The 22460-nt window shown below is 50.3% G+C and overlaps 1 long non-coding RNA gene across 1 annotated transcript in view; it reads right to left on the bottom strand.

Annotated features, from left to right (window-relative positions):
- Window positions 1–886: 886 nt before the first annotated feature.
- LOC141418238 (uncharacterized) overlaps window positions 887–22460 on the bottom strand; it is a 28704-nt gene continuing 7130 nt past the window's right edge. The window contains exon 3 of the long non-coding RNA XR_012442928.1: window positions 887–1399. This is a non-coding gene — a long non-coding RNA (uncharacterized lncRNA). The remainder of the gene's footprint in view (window positions 1400–22460) is intronic.

The raw sequence follows: 22460 nt of genomic DNA, 5'->3' as shown, positions 1-22460 counted from the left end.
CAGAGGGCTACATCTGGCCACCCTCCCTGGCCTGTGGCTTCTCAGTTCCCCTGAGATCCTGGGTCTGAATCACGTCATCCATCTCACTCAGCCCCATCTGAGCAGCACCCCGGTGTGAGGCTTGGAGTCAGAGATGTGGTGTGAACGCCGTGGCACTAGCTCAAAAGCCACTTACCTCCTCCCGGCTGCATCTTTCCCACCCAAAAGGCAGAGATAACAGGACCCCGCCTGGGGCTTGCTGTGGGGACTGGACAAATCCAAGGTGGACAGCTTTCAAAGCCACATCTAGCACGCGGGAGGCCTGATGAGTCCAAGTTGCTGTCTCTTCTCACGTGGCCATCTCCCCTGCACCTACCTGGCTCACGTGGGTTTGTCCCCACCACCAGGCCACTCCCTCACCATCCAGCCCCAGCAATCCCGGCAGCCCATCCCTGGTGGCCTTGGCTGACAGGCCAGGGACGCCCAGGGCTCCCGGGCTCCTTCATCAGGTTCCAGGAGCCTGCAAGCGATTTGGTGCTGGGCACCACAACAAACAGGCCCGCAGGGAATGGCTTCGCGTCTCCATGGCAACTCGGGGAAAATATTTCACACGAAAGTCCATCTGCTGTAACATGAAGGGAGTCCCAGACAGTAACTGAGTGGTACCGAGTTACAGATTAGTGCTAATTTGCAAGCTTTACTTTACCAAATCACAAATACAGACACACACATCGTACATATTTCAACACACATAGCTGTATATGCACATGTACCGTCATTATACGTAAATATACGCCCATGCACACATCATGCATGTAACATGTACACCTTAATACAGATGCACACACGTCTATACATAGGAACACATGTGTGCATGTCCAGGTACACACGCGCAGTCACAAGACAGCAGAAGTGCCGTTGTGCCTGGGCTTCCTCATCTGGGGAACCGCTTAATCAGCAAGCAAAAAATGCATCCAGGCTGGACAATGTGACCAGAGCAAGAGGACATCGGTGGCCTCCTACACTGCTGTTAAAAAGAGAGACAAACTCCCTGGGTCACCTGGAGCACTTGTACACATCAGAGCTAAATCTTTTGTCAGTCAGTTTCCCTTAGGGCAAAAAGAATTTTGTTTTGGTTTCTGATGTCTCTGTGAAGAGACATTCGTATTGTTTCATCAGTACGAAGTGCTTGGTAGAGCTGTCAAAGAGGAAGAAACAACGTGGTAGTTCGTGTTGTGACGCTTTTAATTTTTTGTGTTGTCAACACTTCAAAGTGGGCTGAGCCCTGCCTGGGAGATCTGGACAGCGTGTCTTGTCTGTGCTGCAGCTCCAGAGAGGGACGCCCACTCTGGCTTCAGATCTCTCCCCCTTTCCTTTTTGTCATTCCCTGCTGCCCAGTGTGCTCTGCAATTCATGTGCTCTGGAAAAAAGAAAACGGGCGGTGGTGAGTGAGAGGGGAAAGGGGTGAGTGAGAGCAAGGCATCCAGCATCTTCTTCCTTACGCAAAGACACAGCCGGCTTCCCAGCCAAGAACCTCCCAGGTTGTGCCAGGGAGAGCCCTGGAGACTCTGTTGTCACCCTGATCCCAAAGAGTCACCAGGACTTGTCACTGGCCCTTGAGATGAACACTGGGCCAAGGGCCTGCCTCGTGTCGCTTAACCCTGCCCTCAGCCCCTGGACAGAGTTTGTTTGGTCTGCAGGTGACATGGTTTGTGACTGGAGCTCAGAACGGTGGGGTGAGTTGGGCAAGGTCCCCCAGCTGGGAAGCTGTGTGACCCAAATTCATGCTCCATTCTGTCTGCCCTTCCTGCCTGGGTGTCTAGTGTGTGCCTAGAAAGACACCAGAGGCTGTCTCCCCAGAGACAGAGCCAACTTGTCCCTCGAAACTCAAAGCAGCGCGGACTCCATCTGTGAACGAGTGTGCACTTGGAGTGGAATCACATTCATCACATGTGTGGCAGAGAGGACGACCCCCACCTCACGGGGAGCACACTGTGGCTCAGATTGCCTAGGATGCTTTCTCAGGGTGACAGCTGGCTGGAGATGCCAGACCCCAAAGCCAGGGCCCCACCAAGCCCCTCCCTCATCCCTTAGGCTTGATGGTGAGGCCATCATGGCAGGCAAGGCAGGGCCTGCTGCCCACATTGGCGCCTTTTTTAGGGTCCAGCAGAGCCTTGGCCTGGCTTCTGGGAGCCGAGGACTTGCAGAAGTGCGGCAGGGCGGGCCAGGCAGAGGGGTCAGCGAGGGGAAGAGGGCAGGAACACCCTGTTAGCAGATCTGGAGGAGGAGTGAAAGGGAAATGCTTGCAAAGTGACTCGGGCTGCTGGAGGAAAGTGTGTCGGGATGTTTCTGAGGCTGGATGAGCGAGACTTTCCCACCGCCCCCACACCTCGCTCGCTGGCGGGTCCGGGGCGTGTGCACAAGTCTCCACGGACACCGCTCTGGCCCGCGTCCCTGGAGTTCGGGCCTCTTCCAGGGACAGTCCCTGAAGGGTGGGTAGATGCTCTCCTGGAAGCCCGGGCAGTGAGGGAGGCCTCTCAGCTCGCCCGCCCTGCTGGAAGGGCAGGGGCGTCAGCTGCAGCATCTTAGGTCCCCACCATCCAAATCTGTCCCCAGAGGCCCCCACAGTCCCTCCCAGCCAGGGTGACTCGACTTGGAATCAACATCCAAGACCTTCCATCAGACCTGCCGAGTGGCGCCTTGGAGCGGGGAGCCTGCAGCTGCAGGAGAGGCCATGGTTGTCCACTGGGGACAAGTGCAAGAGCCTCCTGCCACGTCTACACATGGCAAGCGTGATTGGGGGGTGAGCTGTCAGGGAACTTGACTCAACAGACCAGTCTCTCTCTCTCTCCCTCTCCCGCCCCAGCCCCTCTCTCTCCCTGCACCCCCAAGCACTAGAAGAAAGAGAACACCATTCAAGGCCACCCTGGCCGGGTCTCCAAAGCACACTGGTCCTCTCTCCGCAGATGTGTGACCGTGTGCTAGGTTGTGGGAACCACACTGGCCCCATACTTCCACCCCAGGGCCAAGAGGCCATCTCAGGACCTCTGAGGCTGGCTGGAAATCCACCTTCTGGGAGGGCCAGCCAAAGGCAGGGCCTCCACTGACCTCTGCCTCCCTTCTGCCTGGCCAGGAAGGAACAGCCCAGCGCGCCTCAGGAAGCCCTTGGTTGAGCAAAGCAAGACTCGCATGCAACCCTGGAAGTCAGGCCAGGCCATTCCCATGGGGGAGTTGGCTCCTTAGCTGAGGCCTGAGGCAGTGAAGCCAACTGCCAATGCTCACCCCAGCCTGCCCTGCTCTCCAACCTTGGCCTCAGTCATCTCTCAATCCCTAGCCTGGTTCCATCACCAAAGCTGCCCTTGGGTGGTAGGTGTGAGCCCAGAAGCTGAGGGCAGAACTCTCGTGGTAGCCAAGGGGCCAGTGGCTGAGGCTAGGAATCAGAAGACTGCTGTAGTCTGCACCAGTGTCCCCAACAGTCCCTGTGTAAAGCTCAGTCCCAGGGGTGCTGCAGGTGTGTGGGAGAGCCTGGTGGAGGTGGTCAGGTCACTGGGGACGCTGCCCTTAAAGAAGCCCCCACCCGTCACCTCTCTCTCTCTGCTTGCTGGCTGGAGGCACAAGCACTCGCTCTAACTGGTGCTCTCACCAGATGTGACGCCTACCCAGAGACGCAATCCAAGGTGCTCCCACCCCTGCCACTTGCTGGCTGCGGGACCATCTCAACGTCCCTGTCTGTGAGATGGGCCAAGGACATCGCCCAGCTCATGAGGTCTGGGTGAAAGTAGAGAGTGCATGTGAAGCACGTGAACTTTCCCTCCGCCGCAGCACAGAACAACAACAATAGATAGCACACTTTTGTTCTGGGATGTGCTCTGTGTGTGCACACAGACAGGGTCAAAAAGCATGCTGAGCCCATAACCCACCTCTCCTTATCACCAGAGGCTGTGACAGCTGGACAAGATGTCAGAAAACATCTGTGGCCAGGGAGGGGGCTGGCTGTCCTGGCTGTGGTCACCGACCCCAGTGTGGCAGACTGGGACTGAAATGCAGTCTCATTTCTCCAGACTTTCTCCTCATTAATCACATGTTCCACAAATATTTATGCTGATCCCCTCTGTGCCGGGTCCCAGCTGGACCCGAGGGTGAGCAAGATGGCTCCGCGTGAGCTGTGGTGTTCTGAATCTCTGTCATGTGCCTTTTGCAGTGTCAGATGCTCCTATTCTGGGGAGGGGATGTGCACGTGACAGTCAGGACCACAACTGGCGCTCATCCACGAGACAAGGAGATGTCGGCTGGATGGATGAGGAGGGCATGACTGCACAGGAGACGAGGCTAGTGACGCACTTATTCAGCTGTTCTTTCACTGTGTGTATCATGGATTCACTCTGTGCCAGGCTCTGCTAGGCTCTGGGCCACAGAGATGATTGAGACCAAGTCTCTGAGCTCGAGGGGGCCCTGGAACAGACATGGGCAGTAATGGCCATGGTGCAGGGGCCTCACTGGAGGTGAGGTCAGTTCTACTGAGAGGAAAGCCATCAAACTGAGTGACACCTACACAAGGTCTGGGCAGGTGAGTCTGCCAGGTAAACAAGGAGAGAGTGGCTTTTGAGCAGAAGGGTGACAGGTGCAAAGGACCTGAGGAGCCATGCACCCTGGGAAATATCAACCCTACCACTGGGCTACTTTTGTCACAACACAAACAGCAGTAATGGCAAGTATTTGTGGGGCACTTTGTGTCAAGTGACGATCCACAGCTTTGATTGCATCACCTCACTAACCCCCAAATAACCCTATGACATAGGCCATTAAGAGTCTTATTTTTCAAAAGGGAAAACTGAGGCACAGACAGGGTAAGAAACTTATCCAAGGTCTCAAGCTAGTGAGTGCAGGGCTTGTTGTCAGAGGAGATAAGGCTGGAGATGCCCTGTTTATATCAGGAAGAGACATCTTCTTGACCTTAACAGTGGAGGGAACTTTGGAGGATTTGAGCAGAGGAATGTCTTGGTCCGTTTTCATTTTCCATGGCTCCTTCTGGGATGGCGTGAATGGATGTAGGGTTTTCGGTACAGAGGAACAGCCATCTCTTGCACACATCCGACAGAAGACATGCAACAGGAAGTGCACAGATGTGTTTTCACAGTAGCAAAAGCATGGATGAGTAAACCGTGATATATACACCCTGTAGAATATTATACAGCAGTGGAAATAATCGACCACAACGCATGCAGCAGGCAGTCATGGAGTTGGGGGATTATTGTCTTCTGCACCTGAGCTTTGGGGAGACACATTCAAGTCATAGAAAGGCCTAAACTCAAAACGTGCACGATGACACTTCTGCCCCATGTCTTTCAGCAACGCCAGGCAAGCCCAGTTCAGAGACGGGGGTGTAGACTCCACCTCCCAAGAGAAGGGTCCTCAAAGTCGTTTGGGGTGCAGGAAGAGAGATCATCAGGGCCACACGGCAGAGAGCCCATGGCACTAAGTGCGAAAATCCAGTTCCGAGAAATTATGTGCAAAATGGTAACCTTGTATCAAATTTAGAATTACACTTTGGGGAGCAGATAGATGAGGTGATGCCTTGTCGTTGTTTTATAAAGAAAGCGAGAGCAAGGACCACAGGACACCTGAGGAAGCTCCCGGGATGACAGAAGGAAGAACAGTGCATTCTGAATGCAGGTTCTGGTCATGGATTTTTTTTCTGTTGTGAAAAATAAGCAACAGTTGAAAAGCAGGCCATATGGAAACTGGATAACAGTGAGTCCGATTGTGACCCCTGGGAAAGATTGAGAAAGGAATGACTCTATACATGGGCGCACAAAGGGTCAGAGTCAGACCCTGGGGACCAACCTTGTACAGTGGGTGGTGAGGGAGAAGAACAGAGATCAGGTCCGAGACCCCAGCATGGTGACGGGGCAATGGGGCCATCTGTGAGCAGCAACCCAAGGAAGAAGACAAGTTGGGGCATGAAGAAGTATGTTCGAAATGCCTGTGAAGATCCAAGTGCAAGCCAGGCATGGGGCTCACGTCTGTCATCCCAGCTACAGGGGGCTGAGGCAGGGAGTGTGGCGATCAAGAGGTGGGACTTTGAAGCCAGATGGGCCAAAAAGTTCTCAAGACCCCATCTCAACCAATCAAAGGTGGGCGTGGTGGTGTACCCGTGTCTTCCCACCTACACAGGAAGTGTAAAAAGGAGGATGGAGATCCAGGTTGGCCAGAGCATAAAGTGAGACCCTATTTGAAAAATAACTAACACAAAAAGGACAAAGGACATGCCTCAAGTGGTGTAGTGCCTGCCTAAAAAGCATAAGGCCCCAAGTTCAAACCCTACTACCACTAATAATATGCACAGAGTGGAGACCATCCCAGAAAGCCCTGTGTCACAGCAGGATGGACTCCATCCTCCCTTCTCCCAGAGCCACTCTCAGCTGCCTGGTTTTGTGGGGCCCTGGCCTCCCCCAGCCCCTGCCTGACAGCAACTCAGGCCAGGTTTTCCCCCACCCTATAGCCCTGGGCCAAGCGAGCAAGCTTGAGGTGGTGGCTGAGGGGCCCCAACAGCAGCCTCCACCCGCGGCAGGGCTGAGGGGACCCCAGAGGGGGGCTGGATGTTTGTGTGGATGACATGTTTATGGTCCAGCCTCTCCTTACTCATGCTTTTGGCTTCCCTGCACTGATTTTGCTTGGGTGGATCCCAGTTCTGCTGCTGGATTCGGGAGCCTTGGGGCTGGGACTGAACAGAGGTCCCTTTAACCGTTCCAGCCCAGGATGGCTCCAGCCCCTTCCCCCTCTCTTCTGGACTGCATCTTTTCCCACACCCAACCTTATTTCCGAAAGCAGCATCCCGGAGCTGGAAGGGGCCTCTGGTCTGACACCTCCTTTCACAGAGGAAGAAACTGAGGCCCAATAGAGGGGACTTGACCAAGGTCACCCAAGCAGGTAGAGATGGAAAGCCCAGGGGTCCCAATTTCCAGCTTGGGGCTCTGAACCCCACATCAGCTGCTGTTTGTTTGGGAAAGGCCGGCCCTGCTCTCCTGAGCAGTAAATCTGCCCTCCCAGGGAGCCAGCAGACAGTGACGGACTCTGCTTTGACACTTTCATTCCATAGGAAATTGGAAATTGCCTGTCACAGGTGTCCGGGTGGCCCAGCTGCTGGCTGCCCCACACAGACTCAGACTCCCCACCCTGACCTGGCCACCAGAGCGCCCCGCTTCTCCCTGTCCCCTGGCTGGGAGCCGGGGCGGGGGGTGGTCCTTGTGGAAGTTCTTGAAGGCTCCTGTAGACACTCTCCCTGCCCTTCCTTCCAGGGCAGAATCACAGACCTCAGGACAGAACAGCCAGGCCTGGCTGCAGCCCTGACCCTGACATTTAGCTGTTTTCCACCTGGGGCTTTCAGGAGCCGCTGGGCTAGAACTGGAGCCAGGCCTGCACATTGCCTCCTGCCTGAGGTCACCCGGTACTGGGAGGAAGAGGTGCTGAATCCTCCTCCAGAGGACTGGGGGAACCAGCATCGACTTTCCAGAAAGTGGCCTGAGGTTGCAGCCCAGGCATCGGGGCTGAGGATCCAGGGCTGGGCATCTGGGACTGGCGTCTCTGTCTTAGCTTGAGAAGTCTGGAAGGTCACAACAGATCTCTGTGGCACACTGCCTGGATTGAACCCAGAGCCACCGTTTCTGACTTCTGTGGCTCTGAGCGAATTGCTCCACCGTGTGTGCCTCCATTTTCTCATCTGTTAGGTGGGGCGATGATGGCACCTGTAGTCCCAAATGTGTGGGCTGCTCTCATGTTATGTGGGGTGGAAGTGTAAAGCTCTTGAAAATTGTCAGCAGTATGAACGTCCTGCCTTAGCGCCCTTCCTCCTCCTCCAAGCCTCATCCAAGCCCAGAGCTGGACAAGAGGCGCTCAGGAGCTGATCCCTTAAACAATGAGCAGAATTCAAGCAGGGAGTGCTTGGGGCTAGAGACTGGAGCAAGGTGAGGTGCACGCAGGCTTTGCCCTCTGCAGCTCTCGCTCTAGTGAGAAGCACACAGCAATGGAATCATTCTGGCAAAGTGAGCCAGGCAATGGGATGGAAGTGACTCACGGGTCCACCACCCAGGGGAGGCACCCAACCCAGACTCAGGAGTCAGCTGAGACCTGATAGATGAGCAGATGCTAGAATGTGGGAGAGGGAATGGAGTGTCCCAGATAAAAGGAGCATCGTGCACGTGCGCTCCAGGGAGTAGGACCCAGAGAAGGGGCTGGATAACATCTAGTATGGCTGCAGTGAGGAGAAGGAGAGCAGAAACAGGGCTGGAGGATTAGAAAGAAGCCCAACCTTCAAGGCTCTGTGGATTTGTCCTGAAGGCACTGGCATCACTAAAGAGCGTACAGCAGGACAGTGGCAAAGGGACCCTTGCCTTCTAGACACTTCCAGACTTTGCCCTCTGGGTGTGGCAGGGGGAGAGAGGGTATATGGGAAGCACGTGGTGACACACGGCAGTCATCAGGGTGAGAGAAGATGGCAGAAAAATCAAGTTCAAAGCCTTAGGATGACATTTGAAGCCACTCACAACAGGCCCAATGGACATTTGCGATCTTCCCTCCTACAAAGACCGAGTTTTTGTGAGAATCAGTGGAGATCCATGGACACTCTGTCTGTGACACAAGGTGCATTGTGAGTGCTTCAGGATCCCGGGTGGTTGGTGTGCTGGGTACACACATGTGAGCTCCTGCTGGGCCCAGGAGAAACAGTCACAAGGATCCATTTCAGCTCACTCCCCAGGACCCTGAGGGACATGGCAAATGGGGACACCCACTCCACCTGCCATCCCCACAGAACCTCTGGCTGAAAAAGGATCAGGGCAAAGAGCCAACCTACAGGCAAAGGTGGGGCAGGGAGGCCAGAGGCCCTCCCTAATTTTCTCTTTGGAGGATGGAAGAGACATGGCAGAAATGAAATGTTAGAGTTTATTTCTGTGCTCAGGAGCTTCAGCGTCACCCGAGATCCAAAACTGTGCTTCTTTCCTCTCTAGTGGGCCCAGGCTCCCTGGGGTACAGACAAACCATCCATGAGATGTTACTCTGGGGTGGGACAGTATTGTCACATTGCAGGTTTCACCACAGTGCCCTTACGAACCTAAAAAGCAAGACACTAATGTGTGCTGTGAGGCTGAAATTCAAGATCAGTACATGGTGAATGCAGCAGAGACACAGTCACCTATGGCTCCCAGGCCTACCACACGTGACTCAAAGATACTGACAGATCTAAAGAAATGGTCCCAGTACAAACACCAGAAAATGCTGGGTAAAATAGTAAAACCTCTTTTTAAATGCAGACAAGACAGTGGGAAAACACAAGCAAACCTCAGAAGACCGAAACCACAAGAAACTTGACTCCATAAGATAAGCGCTAAAGCTGACATCATCCATGGGGCCATCTGTGGAGCTCTGGAGCCTGGAGCTTAGATTTTACCTGGCTACACATCTGGAAATAGGAGGTCCAAACCGAAGCCTCCACAAGTAGAAAGTCAGGAAGGTCAGAGTCGCTCTTCAACCTGAGACCGTGGGTCAGACACCGGCATGGAGACAGTGGTCTCCTTGTCTGTCACCCTGGGCTTTGAATGTGTGGGGGAAAGTCTCCCAAGAGAATCATTAACAAATGCACTTGAGGACAAGCTTAAATGACTTATGAAACCTGAAATCCCCAAAGGAAAAATGTGTGTCACTCCAGTACTCCAGGTAGCTAGTAGAAGAATTCTTGAAGGAATAAACCTTTGAACCAAAGCCTGGAAGAGTTCCTAGAGCCAATATGAGCTCTCAGTCAAACATTATAAAGCACACAAGAAAAGAAACTATACAAGAAACAAGAATGAGAAGGAAAAAAGCCAACTGAAGAGCCTTCCATCCCCACTTAGGATATAGCACGTGAAAGATGTCTGGTTCGGTGGTAAAAAAAGAAACACCTGGACAAACTTAAGAATAATGGATGCAAAGAAGGTTGATGAACTGAGTTCTAGACAAAAATAAACCCCTGGCTCCTTCTGTACTGGGACATGGAGTAAATACCAGCAGAGCAGTCACCAAAGAAGAGACTTATAGAGGTCAAGGGGAAGCACTGTGTCCTTGAAAGTCAGGCAGAGTTTCAAACATGAGGTCATTCACCCCAGATTCTTTCCTTCTCCCCACCCCATCCCAAGTTCTCCTGAGAGAGCAGCAGTGAGGAAAGGTTGGGGACCAGAGCCCAGTCCCCTACAGTCTTGTGAGAATAAGATCCTACGCCCTGACAGAGTTGAATTCAAAAGTGAACTCAAAATACCCGAATGTGCAGCCAACCATGTCTCAGCAAGACTTAAACTTTACCAAAGGCAACTGGAGACAAAGCCAATGTGGTTAAATCTTCAGCCCAACTCACGCTGGCCAGATAGGATCAGCTACGGCCTTAGCCACCAGTCATAACAAATGGGTTTTTGTTTCAGAAAACAAACAGTGTATTCTGGTTTTCACTGCTCTTTTTACACAATGTTTGGAATGTGATTTTAAAAAAAAGTGAAGAGTCACCTGAAGAAGTGAGGCTTAAAACTGATCATAATAAAGAGAAAACACAGTCAACAGAAACAGACCCCATGGGTGCAGTTATTGGAATTCAGATGAGGACTTTGGAATGAATGTTACAAATATGTTTAGTACTTCAGAGGTAAATAAGGTTATAATAGGTACAGAGATCAGGTGTTTTTGAAGAGAACTGCAAAAGATGATACCATGGAAATTCAGGAAATCAAAAGTTAACTGACGAGGTGCTCTGAAAAGACGATGGAGTCTGTGTCTCCCCTAACTCCTGCAGAGTCTGGTCTGATTATTTTGGAACTGTGGGGTTCCCCCAAGGCTTGAAAATCCCAAGGGTGCCTTGGGTGGCAAGGTTTCAGCTGTGATAGCACAGTGGCAGCTGCTCCTTCCTGCCTCCACTCCACAGCAAGTGAAAAGGGCCATCCTCTACAGGGTGGTCATCTGTGGTCTGATCTCTGATGGTGGCTTCTGACCCCAGAGGTGCAGATAAAGAGGCAGGTGTCACCCCTGTTGCCCCTGCCCCAGAAGAGCAAGGGCCTTCCTCTCTGAGAGGCTTCCAAGTTCTTTGAGGCACTTTCACCCTCTTCTCCCTTTACTTTTCTCTTTTTTTCCCATTTAGGAGCCAGACATTAAAGACTAGAATATTCAGAAATATTGAAATTAGGACGTGACTACACATATCCAAAGAAAGGCACTGATGCAGAAAGACCTAAGAATCTTGGGGAGGGGACCAAAGAGGATTGTGGTGTGAGGTCAGCCCATGCCCCCCAAAAAAGCTAGTGAGACTCCATCTCAAAGAACAAGCTGGGTGTGGTAGTTCACACCTGTATTGTCAACAACGCAGGAAGCAGAGGCAGAAAGATCATGGTCCAAGGCCAGCCCATGCCAAAAAGTGTGAGATCTTATCTGAAAATTCACTAAAAGCAAAAAGGGCTGCCTAGCAGATAAAGACCTGAATTCAAACCTCAGCTCCACAAAAAGGAATAAAAACAAAGCCCTAGAGTATCTTAAGTTTACATATCAGGCTTGCCCTTGGTGCATAAACAGCCTATAAAAACAAAAATAAATAAACTATAACAGAAACAGCAAGCCCCAAGAAAAGGGAGAACCAAGTTTCCAGAGTTACCAAGTTTACAAATGTCTGGTTTTCAACAACAACAACAACAAAAAAAAAATCACAAGGCTTCAAAGAAACAAGGACATGCAGCCCATTCAAAAGAAAGAAATTCGTCGACAGTGTCTCTGAAGGAGACTAATGACGGATCTACTAGACAAAGACTTTAACTATCTTCAGGATGCTCACAGAAAACAATGTCTGAACAGAGTTGGGAGTATTGATATTGAAAAATGGATAAGAAGTCCAAAAGGAACCCAAAAAAAGAAATCTGGAACTTAAAAAACACAAGCTAGAGAGAAATGTTCACTAGAGGATCTCAAAGGCAGAGTTGGGCAGGCCGGTGAATCAGATCCAGGACAGGAAATGGGAGTCGTTGAGTCTGGACAGAGAAAGAGAAACGGAAGAACAGTGGGCAGAGCCCACGGGGCCTGCGCGTCACCGTCAAGGGGAGGGGAGAAGGCGCAATGTCTGAAATGTCCAAAGCTGATGACGGCTTGAATATAAACATCCCAAAAGTTGAAGCGACTCCTAGAGCTCAGCGCTCACACAGAGACACTACGATCAAATTACACATTGCAGTACAAACTCTTGGAAGACAGACAGACAATCCTGCAATCACCAAGAGAAAAGGCCCCCTCACCCCCTTGCCCCATAAAGTCTCAATGACACCCTGCACCAAGGTCCTTGGTAAGAATCCCAGCGTGTTTCCCATCAGAGGCTTTGGAGGCCAGAAGGCAGTGAGCCTGGGCATTCAAAGTGCTCAAAGAAAAAGCTGACAACCGAGTCCTCTGCCCTGCAGCACCGTCCTCAAACCCACGGCAATAGGACTTTCCCAAATAAGCAAAGGTGAGGGAGTCTGTGGCCACTAGACTCGCCCCACAAGAACCGTTCAAGGGAATCCCATAGGAAGAAACAAAGACACAAGGCAGTGACTCGAAGCCATATAAAGAAATAACAATCTCAGTGAAGGCAAACACATCGTCAGCTATAAAACCTGCATTATTGTAATAATGGCTTTAACTTAACTTGTTTGTTTTCTACAGGCTTTAAAAAACTCAGATGGGTGCTCCTTGACTTATAATGGGGTTATGCCCTGGTAAACGCATAAGTTGAAATTGCCATCAGAAAAAAATCCTTTTAATAGAGGTGGACAAGGTGATGCATGCCTGTGATCCCAGCACTTGGGAGCTACAGATCTCAAGTTCAAAGGAGGAAGGAGAGAGAAACAGAAGGAAAGAGAGAGAGAGAGAGAGAGAGAGAGGGTATGAGGGAAGGGGGAGGGAGGGAAGGAAGGAAGGAAGGTTAAAAATGTTTTTGGTACACCTAAGCTACAACACCTCAAGAATTAGCCCAGCAAGCCCGGTCAGAATGTGTACACCAGTCTACAGTTGTATAAAATCCAACGTGAAGCCTACTTCATAATAAAGCTAGTGTAAAACATTTTGAACCAAAATTCAACATTTGAAGCACTTTCATACCATCACAGAGTGAAAGAATCATAAACTGGTGACTCTGTATATTTTCTTTAGATACCAACTAGCCTAAACACTGGCATTATTGTAAGAATGGTTTATAGCTCCACATTTGTTTCCTACATAATTTAAGAAAATAACATCAACAAACTGAAAAGGGTTAGAAAGATATGGAAGAGGGCAGCATTTGTCATGCGGTTGAAGTCAAGCTAGTATCAATTCAAATTAGGGTGTATGACGTCAGAATGGCAAAAGCAATTCACGTAGAAACCCCAGTAAGCAGCAGAGGGGCTCAAGAGGCAGAGCACCTGCCTAGCAAGCGTGAGGCCCTGAGTTCAAACCCCACTCCTGCCAGGAAATAAATAAAGACTGAAACCACAGTAAACACGTGCACAAACAACCACAAATTTTATAACTGGAATCCAAAAAAATTAGCAAGTGTTAATTAGTATAGCCATTATGAAAAACAGTACAGAGGTTCCTCAAAAATTTAAAAATAGAACTAGCATATGATCCAGTAAACCTACTGCGGGAGATATACCCAAAGAAAATAAAATCAGTCTGCCAAAGAGATTTCTATTCTCCTGTGTTTACTCACAGTAGCCAAGGGATGGAACTGTTCTAACTGTGCATGGATGGATGACTGGATCGAGGAAATGTGTGCACTCATGACTGAGTACTATTCCACCGAAGAATGACACCTTGCCACTCAACACAACATGAATGAGCCTGGAAGACGTCACGTGAGGTAAAATCAGCCAGCCCAGAAACACAAGCCATTCCTGACCTCACACGTGTGTGGGATTCTTAGAAAGTTGATCTCGGCAGAGTAGAAAGTGCAGCAGCAGTCATCAGAGTCTGGAGTCATGACGGGAAGGTGTTTGTCAGAGCACCACAGTGACAGGTACACAGGAGGAATAAATTTCGAGACATCTATTCGGCTGCCAGGAGACCATTGTTAATCACTGTGTTGTATTGTTTTCCTCAAAAATATAGAGCCTGGATGGTGCTATCACCACAAAGTGGTGACTGTGAGAGAATGCATTTGTTAATTAGCTGGATTGAACCATTTCACAATGAGTAGATACTTCGAAACACTGCGCTGTACGTGATAAAAAGTTATCTGTCAACTTAAACATACGTGTGTATGTATATGTGTATGTATGTAACAATCAGCTCAGGTTGGGTCTTTTCTGTCAAAGGATTTAACCAGTAACCACCCCTGTTAGGAGCGTTGGTCTCGCTTACTTGCTTCCCAAATGCTGTCTTCATGGACTCTGCTGAACCTGGTGAAAGTTTCTGTTAAGAACAAAGGGCTGTTATCCTCAGCTGGGCAAAATTCCGCTAGATGCCATGGTTCTGGAGCTGATAACCTAAAACAGTTACTGCATCCCTGAGCTTTTAAACTTCCTTGTCTCCGACGCCCCTCTCCCTGACCTGTCCCCTTTCTAATTAGCCACCTGCATAGCCTTTGAATCCAATACCTGCCCAAACCAGGGGACGGGCAGCATTGCCATAGAGCTAAAATCCGAGTGGACTCCCCGCCTGGTGTGCTTGCTTCCCAGACTCTTTGTCGGGTGCACACGCTTCTGCAGAAGTAAATTTTGCCTTGCCCATTGACTTCTGAGTTGTGTCATCTCCCTCGTGACACTCCAGTGTCTTAAAGATAGCTCTAACACGTACATGTACATGTAATTGTCTAAAGAAAATGCATCCCCCAAATTACCAGGTATTCAAAGGAAATACAATGATACATAATGAAGAGAAAACTTCATAGGGCGGACCCAGAACTGACACAGGCATCACAATTAGACGACAAGGACGTTGCATTGCTCCTTAGAGTTCTATTGCAGTCGTTCAGAAAGTAAAGAAATGGAATCGAGATGCTAAAAGGACAGGCCAGACTCACCGAGATGGGAGCTACAACATCTGAGGAGAAGACGCCCTGGTGACACATTGGGAAAGGACATGTCAGTAAATCTACAGAAACAGAAGCCATCCACACTGAGACATGGAAAGAAAGCACACCTTAAAAGTGTCCTGAGCTGGGGGACACTTGACAAGCTTAATGCACATGTCACTGGAGTCCCTGCAGGAGTGAATGGGACAAAAGCAATAGCACAAAAATCTCTAAATGGAAGGAAAACTATGTACCCAACAGCCAAGAAACTCAACAGCTCTCCAGCTCAGTGAGCACAATTATAAGCACACCAAAGCATGACATAATTAAATTGCTTAACAGCTGTGATAAATAAAATGCCTTAAAAAACATCACACAGAAGAAAAGACAGGCAGAGGCACAAATCAAAAAATGACATCAAAATTCTGTTCTAACAATGCAAAGAGCAGCATCTTAAAGTACAAAAGGGGGGAACCTAGTAAGCTAGAATCACAATCCAGCAAAAGCTTTTCCCCAAAACAAAGGCTTTTGGGAAGGAATTCTCCAGCAGAAGTGCAGATCCAGAAGCGCTGGAAGTCGCTCTCCTGGGCAGGAGGAAGGTGACAGGCAGAGAGAGTGGACATAGGGTTGTGTACAAAGGAATGAAGAGCCCTGGAGAAGGTGACTAACCAGACAAATGTGAAAGAGGCCTTTAAATTATAATTGATTCTTTAAACAAGCGTAATGACTGTAGTTTATAACCCATGCACAAATAAAAGCATAAGAATGATAGTCCGAGACTGTGAGGGGAAAAGTACATGTGACATACACAGTTACTATTGCAAGGTCCTAACACTGTGAAGTGCCATTCGCTTTGATACCGTGTATTCACATTGAATATTTAGCACACTGTAGGTGAAGTGCATGAGATCACTTGACAGTGACAGTTAAAAATTTATACAGTATGCCCTAAAATTACAAAGGAGTTACAGTTCACAGCTAACATAAGAGATTGAATAGAGTAATAAAAGACACACAATCATTGCAAAAGAAGACAGAAAAAGAGGGAAAAGAGAGCAAAGATGAGATGAGAATCGTAGAGCACCACAATGTTAGGTTTACCCTTAGCCGCACAATCACTTAACAGTAAATGTTCTAAGAACCCTCAATTAAAGGGGCAGAGATTTTCAGGTTAACAATTAATGAAGACTCTACCTATAGAAAGTGCATTTTCTAGGTAAAGACAGAAGCAAGTTGAAAGTGGAGATACCACATATTATCCCTAATCAAAAGAAAGCTCCAGCGGCAAATGAGTACCAGACTGTTGGCAGTGGTAGTGTTCAGAAGTCTTCCAAATTCTTTGTGTCCCACATGGAAGAATCCATGACAGAACATGTGGGTTTATTTGGAATTTATTAAAAGTTAGGGAAGGGAAATACAAAAGGGAGCATGGTGAGCACAGGTGGAAGCTGGAAGCAGAGAGAGCAAATGCGACCTATGGGAAGGGAGGATCCAGGTGATTCCCATCCACCAATCAGTGAGTGGGAAGGAGTGGGTTTGTCATTACCTGGCTCCATTGACCTTTGAGGCAGGGGGACGAGCTGGGTGGACTCCCATATACAGCTGTGTTAATTCTCAGGTGCCCCACCCAGGAGGGAGGAAGTTCTCATTCTTTCTAACTTACCGTAATTGCAATGGAGCTCTTAAGGCGAGTCAGGGAAGGGTCTCAGTCCCAAACTCTCCCTAATTCTAAACTGCCTCAACACAACACAGATCAGAGCAAATAATATTTCCAGGGTAAGGAAGGCTATTTATCCATGATAAAGGGTCAGTTCACTGAGAAATAGCAATGCTAAAAGTGTCCAAAATAACAGAGCTTCAAAACATACGACAGAAAATCAACAGACTTAAACTACAGTGAGAAACAGACGCATCCATCATTGCACTCAAGCACTCCTACACCCTGCGCTGGAGAACTCATAGAAGAGTACAAAACCAGAAGGACACAGAAAACATGATGGACACGGGGGACCAGCCCACCCCTCCTCCCACTATTCATCCCACTCCTCATCACTCCTCATCACTCCTCATCCACTCCTCATCCACTCCTCATCCACTCCTCATCCACTCCTCATCCCACTCCTCATCACTCCTCATCACTCTTCATCCACTCCTCATCACTCCTCACCACTCCTCATCCACTCCTCATCCACTCCTCATCACTCCTCATCACTCCTCATCACTCCTCATCACTCCTCATCACTCCTCACCACTCCTCATCCACTCCTCATCCACTCCTCATCCACTCCTCATCCATTCCTCATCACTCCTCATCCACTCCTCATCCACTCCTCATCCACTCCTCATCCCACTCCTCATCACTCCTCATCCACTCCTCATCCACTCCTCATCCACTCCTCATCCACTCCTCATCCACTCCTCATCCCACTCCTCATCACTCCTCATCACTCCTCACCACTCCTCATCCACTCCTCATCCACTCCTCATCCACTCCTCATCACTCCTCATCACTCCTCATCCATTCCTCATCACTCCTCATCCACTCCTCATCCACTCCTCATCCACTCCTCATCCCACTCCTCATCACTCCTCATCACTCCTCATCCACTCCTCATCACTCCTCATCACTCCTCATCACTCCTCATCACTCCTCATCACTCCTCATCCACTCCTCATCACTCCTCATCCATTCCTCATCACTCCTCATCCACTCCTCATCCACTCCTCATCACTCCTCACCACTCCTCATCACTCCTCATCACTCCTCATCCACTCCTCAACCACTCCTCATCACTCCTCATCACTCCTCATCCACTCCTCATCACTCCTCATCCACTCCTCATCACTCCTCATCTACTCCTCATCCACTCCTCATCACTCCTCATGACTCCTCATCCACACCTCATCACTCCTCATCACTCCTCATCCACTCCTCATCACTCCTCATCCACTCCTCATCACTCCTCATCACTCCTCATCCATTCCTCATCCACTCCTCATCCACTCCTCACCACTCCTCACCACTCCTCATCCACTCCTCATCACTCCTCATCCACTCCTCATCACTCCTCATCACTCCTCATCACTCCTCATCCACTCCTCACCACTCCTCACCACTCCTCATCCACTCCTCATCCACTCCTCATCCCACTCCTCATCACTCCTCATCCACTCCTCATCCACTCCTCATCACTCCTCACCACTCCTCATCCACTCCTCATCCACTCCTCATCCCACTCCTCATCACTCCTCATCACTCCTCATCACTCCTCATCCACTCCTCATCCACTCCTCACCACTCCTCACCACTCCTCATCCACTCCTCATCCACTCCTCATCACTCCTCATCACTCCTCATCACTCCTCACCACTCCTCATCACTCCTCATCACTCCTCATCCACTCCTCAACCACTCCTCATCACTCCTCATCACTCCTCATCCACTCCTCATCACTCCTCATCACTCCTCATCTACTCCTCATCCACTCCTCATCACTCCTCATCCACTCCTCATCACTCCTCACCACTCCTCATCACTCCTCATCACTCCTCATCACTCCTCATCCACACCTCATCACTCCTCATCACTCCTCATCCACTCCTCATCCACTCCTCATCACTCCTCATCCACTCCTCATCCACTCCTCATCACTCCTCATCACTCCTCATCACTCCTCACCACTCCTCATCCACTCCTCATCACTCCTCATCACTCCTCATCCACTCCTCATCCACTCCTCATCCACTCCTCATCACTCCTCATCACTCCTCATCCACTCCTCATCACTCCTCATCACTCCTCATCCACTCCTCATCACTCCTCATCACTCCTCATCCACTCCTCATCCACTCATCACTCCTCATCCACTCCTCATCACTCCTCATCACTCCTCATCACTCCTCATCACTCCTCATCCACTCCTCATCACTCCTCATCCACTCCTCATCACTCCTCATCACTCCTCATCCACTCCTCATCACTCCTCATCACTCCTCATCCACTCCTCATGACTCCTCATCCACTCCTCATCACTCCTCATCCACTCCTCATCACTCCTCATCACTCCTCATCCACTCCTCATCCACTCATCACTCCTCATCACTCCTCATCACTCCTCATCACTCCTCATCACTCCTCATCACTTCTCATCCACTCCTCATCACTCCTCATCCACTCCTCATCACTCCTCATCACTCCTCATCACTCCTCATCACTCCTCATCACTCCTCATCCACTCCTCATCACTCCTCACCACTCCTCACCACTCCTCATCCACTCCTCATCACTCCTCACCACTCCTCATCACTCCTCATCCATTCCTCATCACTCCTCATCCACTCCTCATCACTCCTCACCACTCCTCATCCACTCCTCATCCACTCCTCATCCCACTCCTCATCACTCCTCATCCACTCCTCATCCACTCCTCATCACTCCTCATCCACTCCTCATCACTCCTCATCACTCCTCATCACTCCTCATCCACTCCTCATCACTCCTCATCCACTCCTCATCCACTCCTCATCGCTCCTCATCGCTCCTCATCGCTCCTCATCCACTCCTCATCACTCCTCACCACTCCTCATCCACTCCTCATCACTCCTCATCCACTCCTCATCACTCCTCATCACTCCTCATCACTCCTCACCACTCCTCATCACTCCTCATCACTCCTCATCCACTCCTCAACCACTCCTCATCACTCCTCATCACTCCTCATCCACTCCTCATCCACTCCTCATCACTCCTCATCACTCCTCATCACTCCTCATCCACTCCTCATCACTCCTCATCCACTCCTCATCACTCCTCATCTACTCCTCATCACTCCTCATCACTCCTCATCACTCCTCATCCACTCCTCATCCACTCCTCATCCCACTCCTCATCCACTCCTCATCCACTCCTCATCACTCCTCATCCACTCCTCATCACTCCTCATCACTCCTCATCACTCCTCATCACTCCTCACCACTCCTCATCCACTCCTCATCCACTCCTCATCCCACTCCTCATCACTCCTCATCCACTCCTCATCACTCCTCATCACTCCTCATCACTCCTCATCACTCCTCACCACTCCTCATCCACTCCTCATCCACTCCTCATCCCACTCCTCATCACTCCTCATCCACTCCTCATCCACTCCTCATCACTCCTCATCACTCCTCATCACTCCTCACCACTCCTCATCCACTCCTCATCCACTCCTCATCCCACTCCTCATCACTCCTCATCCACTCCTCATCCACTCCTCATCACTCCTCATCACTCCTCATCACTCCTCATCACTCCTCATCCACTCCTCATCACTCCTCATCCACTCCTCATCCACTCCTCATCACTCCTCATCGCTCCTCATCGCTCCTCATCCACTCCTCATCCACTCCTCATCACTCCTCATCACTCCTCATCACTCCTCATCCACTCCTCATCACTCCTCATCCACTCCTCATCACTCCTCACCACTCCTCATCCACTCCTCATCACTCCTCATCACTCCTCATCCACTCCTCATCACTCCTCATCCACTCCTCATCACTCCTCATCCACTCCTCATCACTCCTCACCACTCCTCATCACTCCTCATCCACTCCTCATCACTCCTCATCCACTCCTCATCACTCCTCACCACTCCTCATCCACTCCTCATCCACTCCTCATCCCACTCCTCATCACTCCTCATCCACTCCTCATCACTCCTCATCACTCCTCATCACTCCTCATCACTCCTCACCACTCCTCATCCACTCCTCATCCACTCCTCATCCCACTCCTCATCACTCCTCATCCACTCCTCATCCACTCCTCATCACTCCTCATCCACTCCTCATCACTCCTCATCACTCCTCATCACTCCTCATCCACTCCTCATCACTCCTCATCCACTCCTCATCCACTCCTCATCACTCCTCATCACTCCTCATCGCTCCTCATCCACTCCTCATCCACTCCTCATCACTCCTCATCACTCCTCATCACTCCTCATCCACTCCTCATCACTCCTCATCCACTCCTCATCACTCCTCATCTACTCCTCATCCACTCCTCATCACTCCTCATCTACTCCTCATCCACTCCTCATCACTCCTCATCACTCCTCATCCACACCTCATCACTCCTCATCACTCCTCATCCACTCCTCATCCACTCCTCATCACTCCTCATCCACTCCTCATCACTCCTCATCCACTCCTCATCACTCCTCACCACTCCTCATCACTCCTCATCCACTCCTCATCCACTCCTCATCACTCCTCATCACTCCTCATCACTCCTCATCCACTCCTCATCACTCCTCATCCACTCCTCATCACTCCTCATCACTCCTCATCACTCCTCATCACTCCTCATCCACTCCTCATCACTCCTCATCCACTCCTCATCACTCCTCATCACTCCTCATCACTCCTCATCACTCCTCATCCACTCCTCATCACTCCTCATCACTCCACATCCACTCCTCATCACTCCTCATCCACTCCTCATCACTCCTCATCACTCCTCATCACTCCTCATCACTCCTCATCCACTCCTCATCACTCCTCATCACTCCTCACCACTCTTCATCTACTCCTCATCCACTCCTCATCACTCCTCATCCACTCCTCATCACTCCTCATCCACTCCCCATCACTCCTCATCACTCCTCATCCACTCCTCATCACTCCTCATGACTCCTCATGACTCCTCATCCACTCCCCATCACTCCTCATCACTCCTCATCCACTCCTCATCACTCCTCACCACTCCTCATCCACTCCTCACCACTCCTCATCACTCCTCATCACTCCTCATCCACTCCCCATCACTCCTCATCACTCCTCATCCACTCCTCATCACTCCTCATGACTCCTCATGACTCCTCATCCACTCCCCATCACTCCTCATCACTCCTCATCCACTCCTCATCACTCCTCACCACTCCTCATCACTCCTCATCCACTCCTCATCCACTCCTCATCACTCCTCATCACTCCTCATCACTCCTCATCCACTCCTCATCACTCCTCATCCACTCCTCATCACTCCTCATCACTCCTCATCACTCCTCATCACTCCTCATCCACTCCTCATCACTCCTCATCCACTCCTCATCACTCCTCATCACTCCTCATCACTCCTCATCACTCCTCATCCACTCCTCATCACTCCTCATCACTCCACATCCACTCCTCATCACTCCTCATCCACTCCTCATCACTCCTCATCACTCCTCATCACTCCTCATCACTCCTCATCCACTCCTCATCACTCCTCATCACTCCTCACCACTCCTCATCTACTCCTCATCCACTCCTCATCACTCCTCATCCACTCCTCATCACTCCTCATCCACTCCCCATCACTCCTCATCACTCCTCATCCACTCCTCATCACTCCTCATGACTCCTCATGACTCCTCATCCACTCCCCATCACTCCTCATCACTCCTCATCCACTCCTCATCACTCC

Source organism: Castor canadensis, chromosome 16, assembly GCF_047511655.1.
Source record: "Castor canadensis chromosome 16, mCasCan1.hap1v2, whole genome shotgun sequence".
Taxonomy (NCBI): domain Eukaryota; kingdom Metazoa; phylum Chordata; class Mammalia; order Rodentia; family Castoridae; genus Castor; species Castor canadensis.
This window is presented reverse-complemented; position numbering and strand designations above follow the sequence as displayed.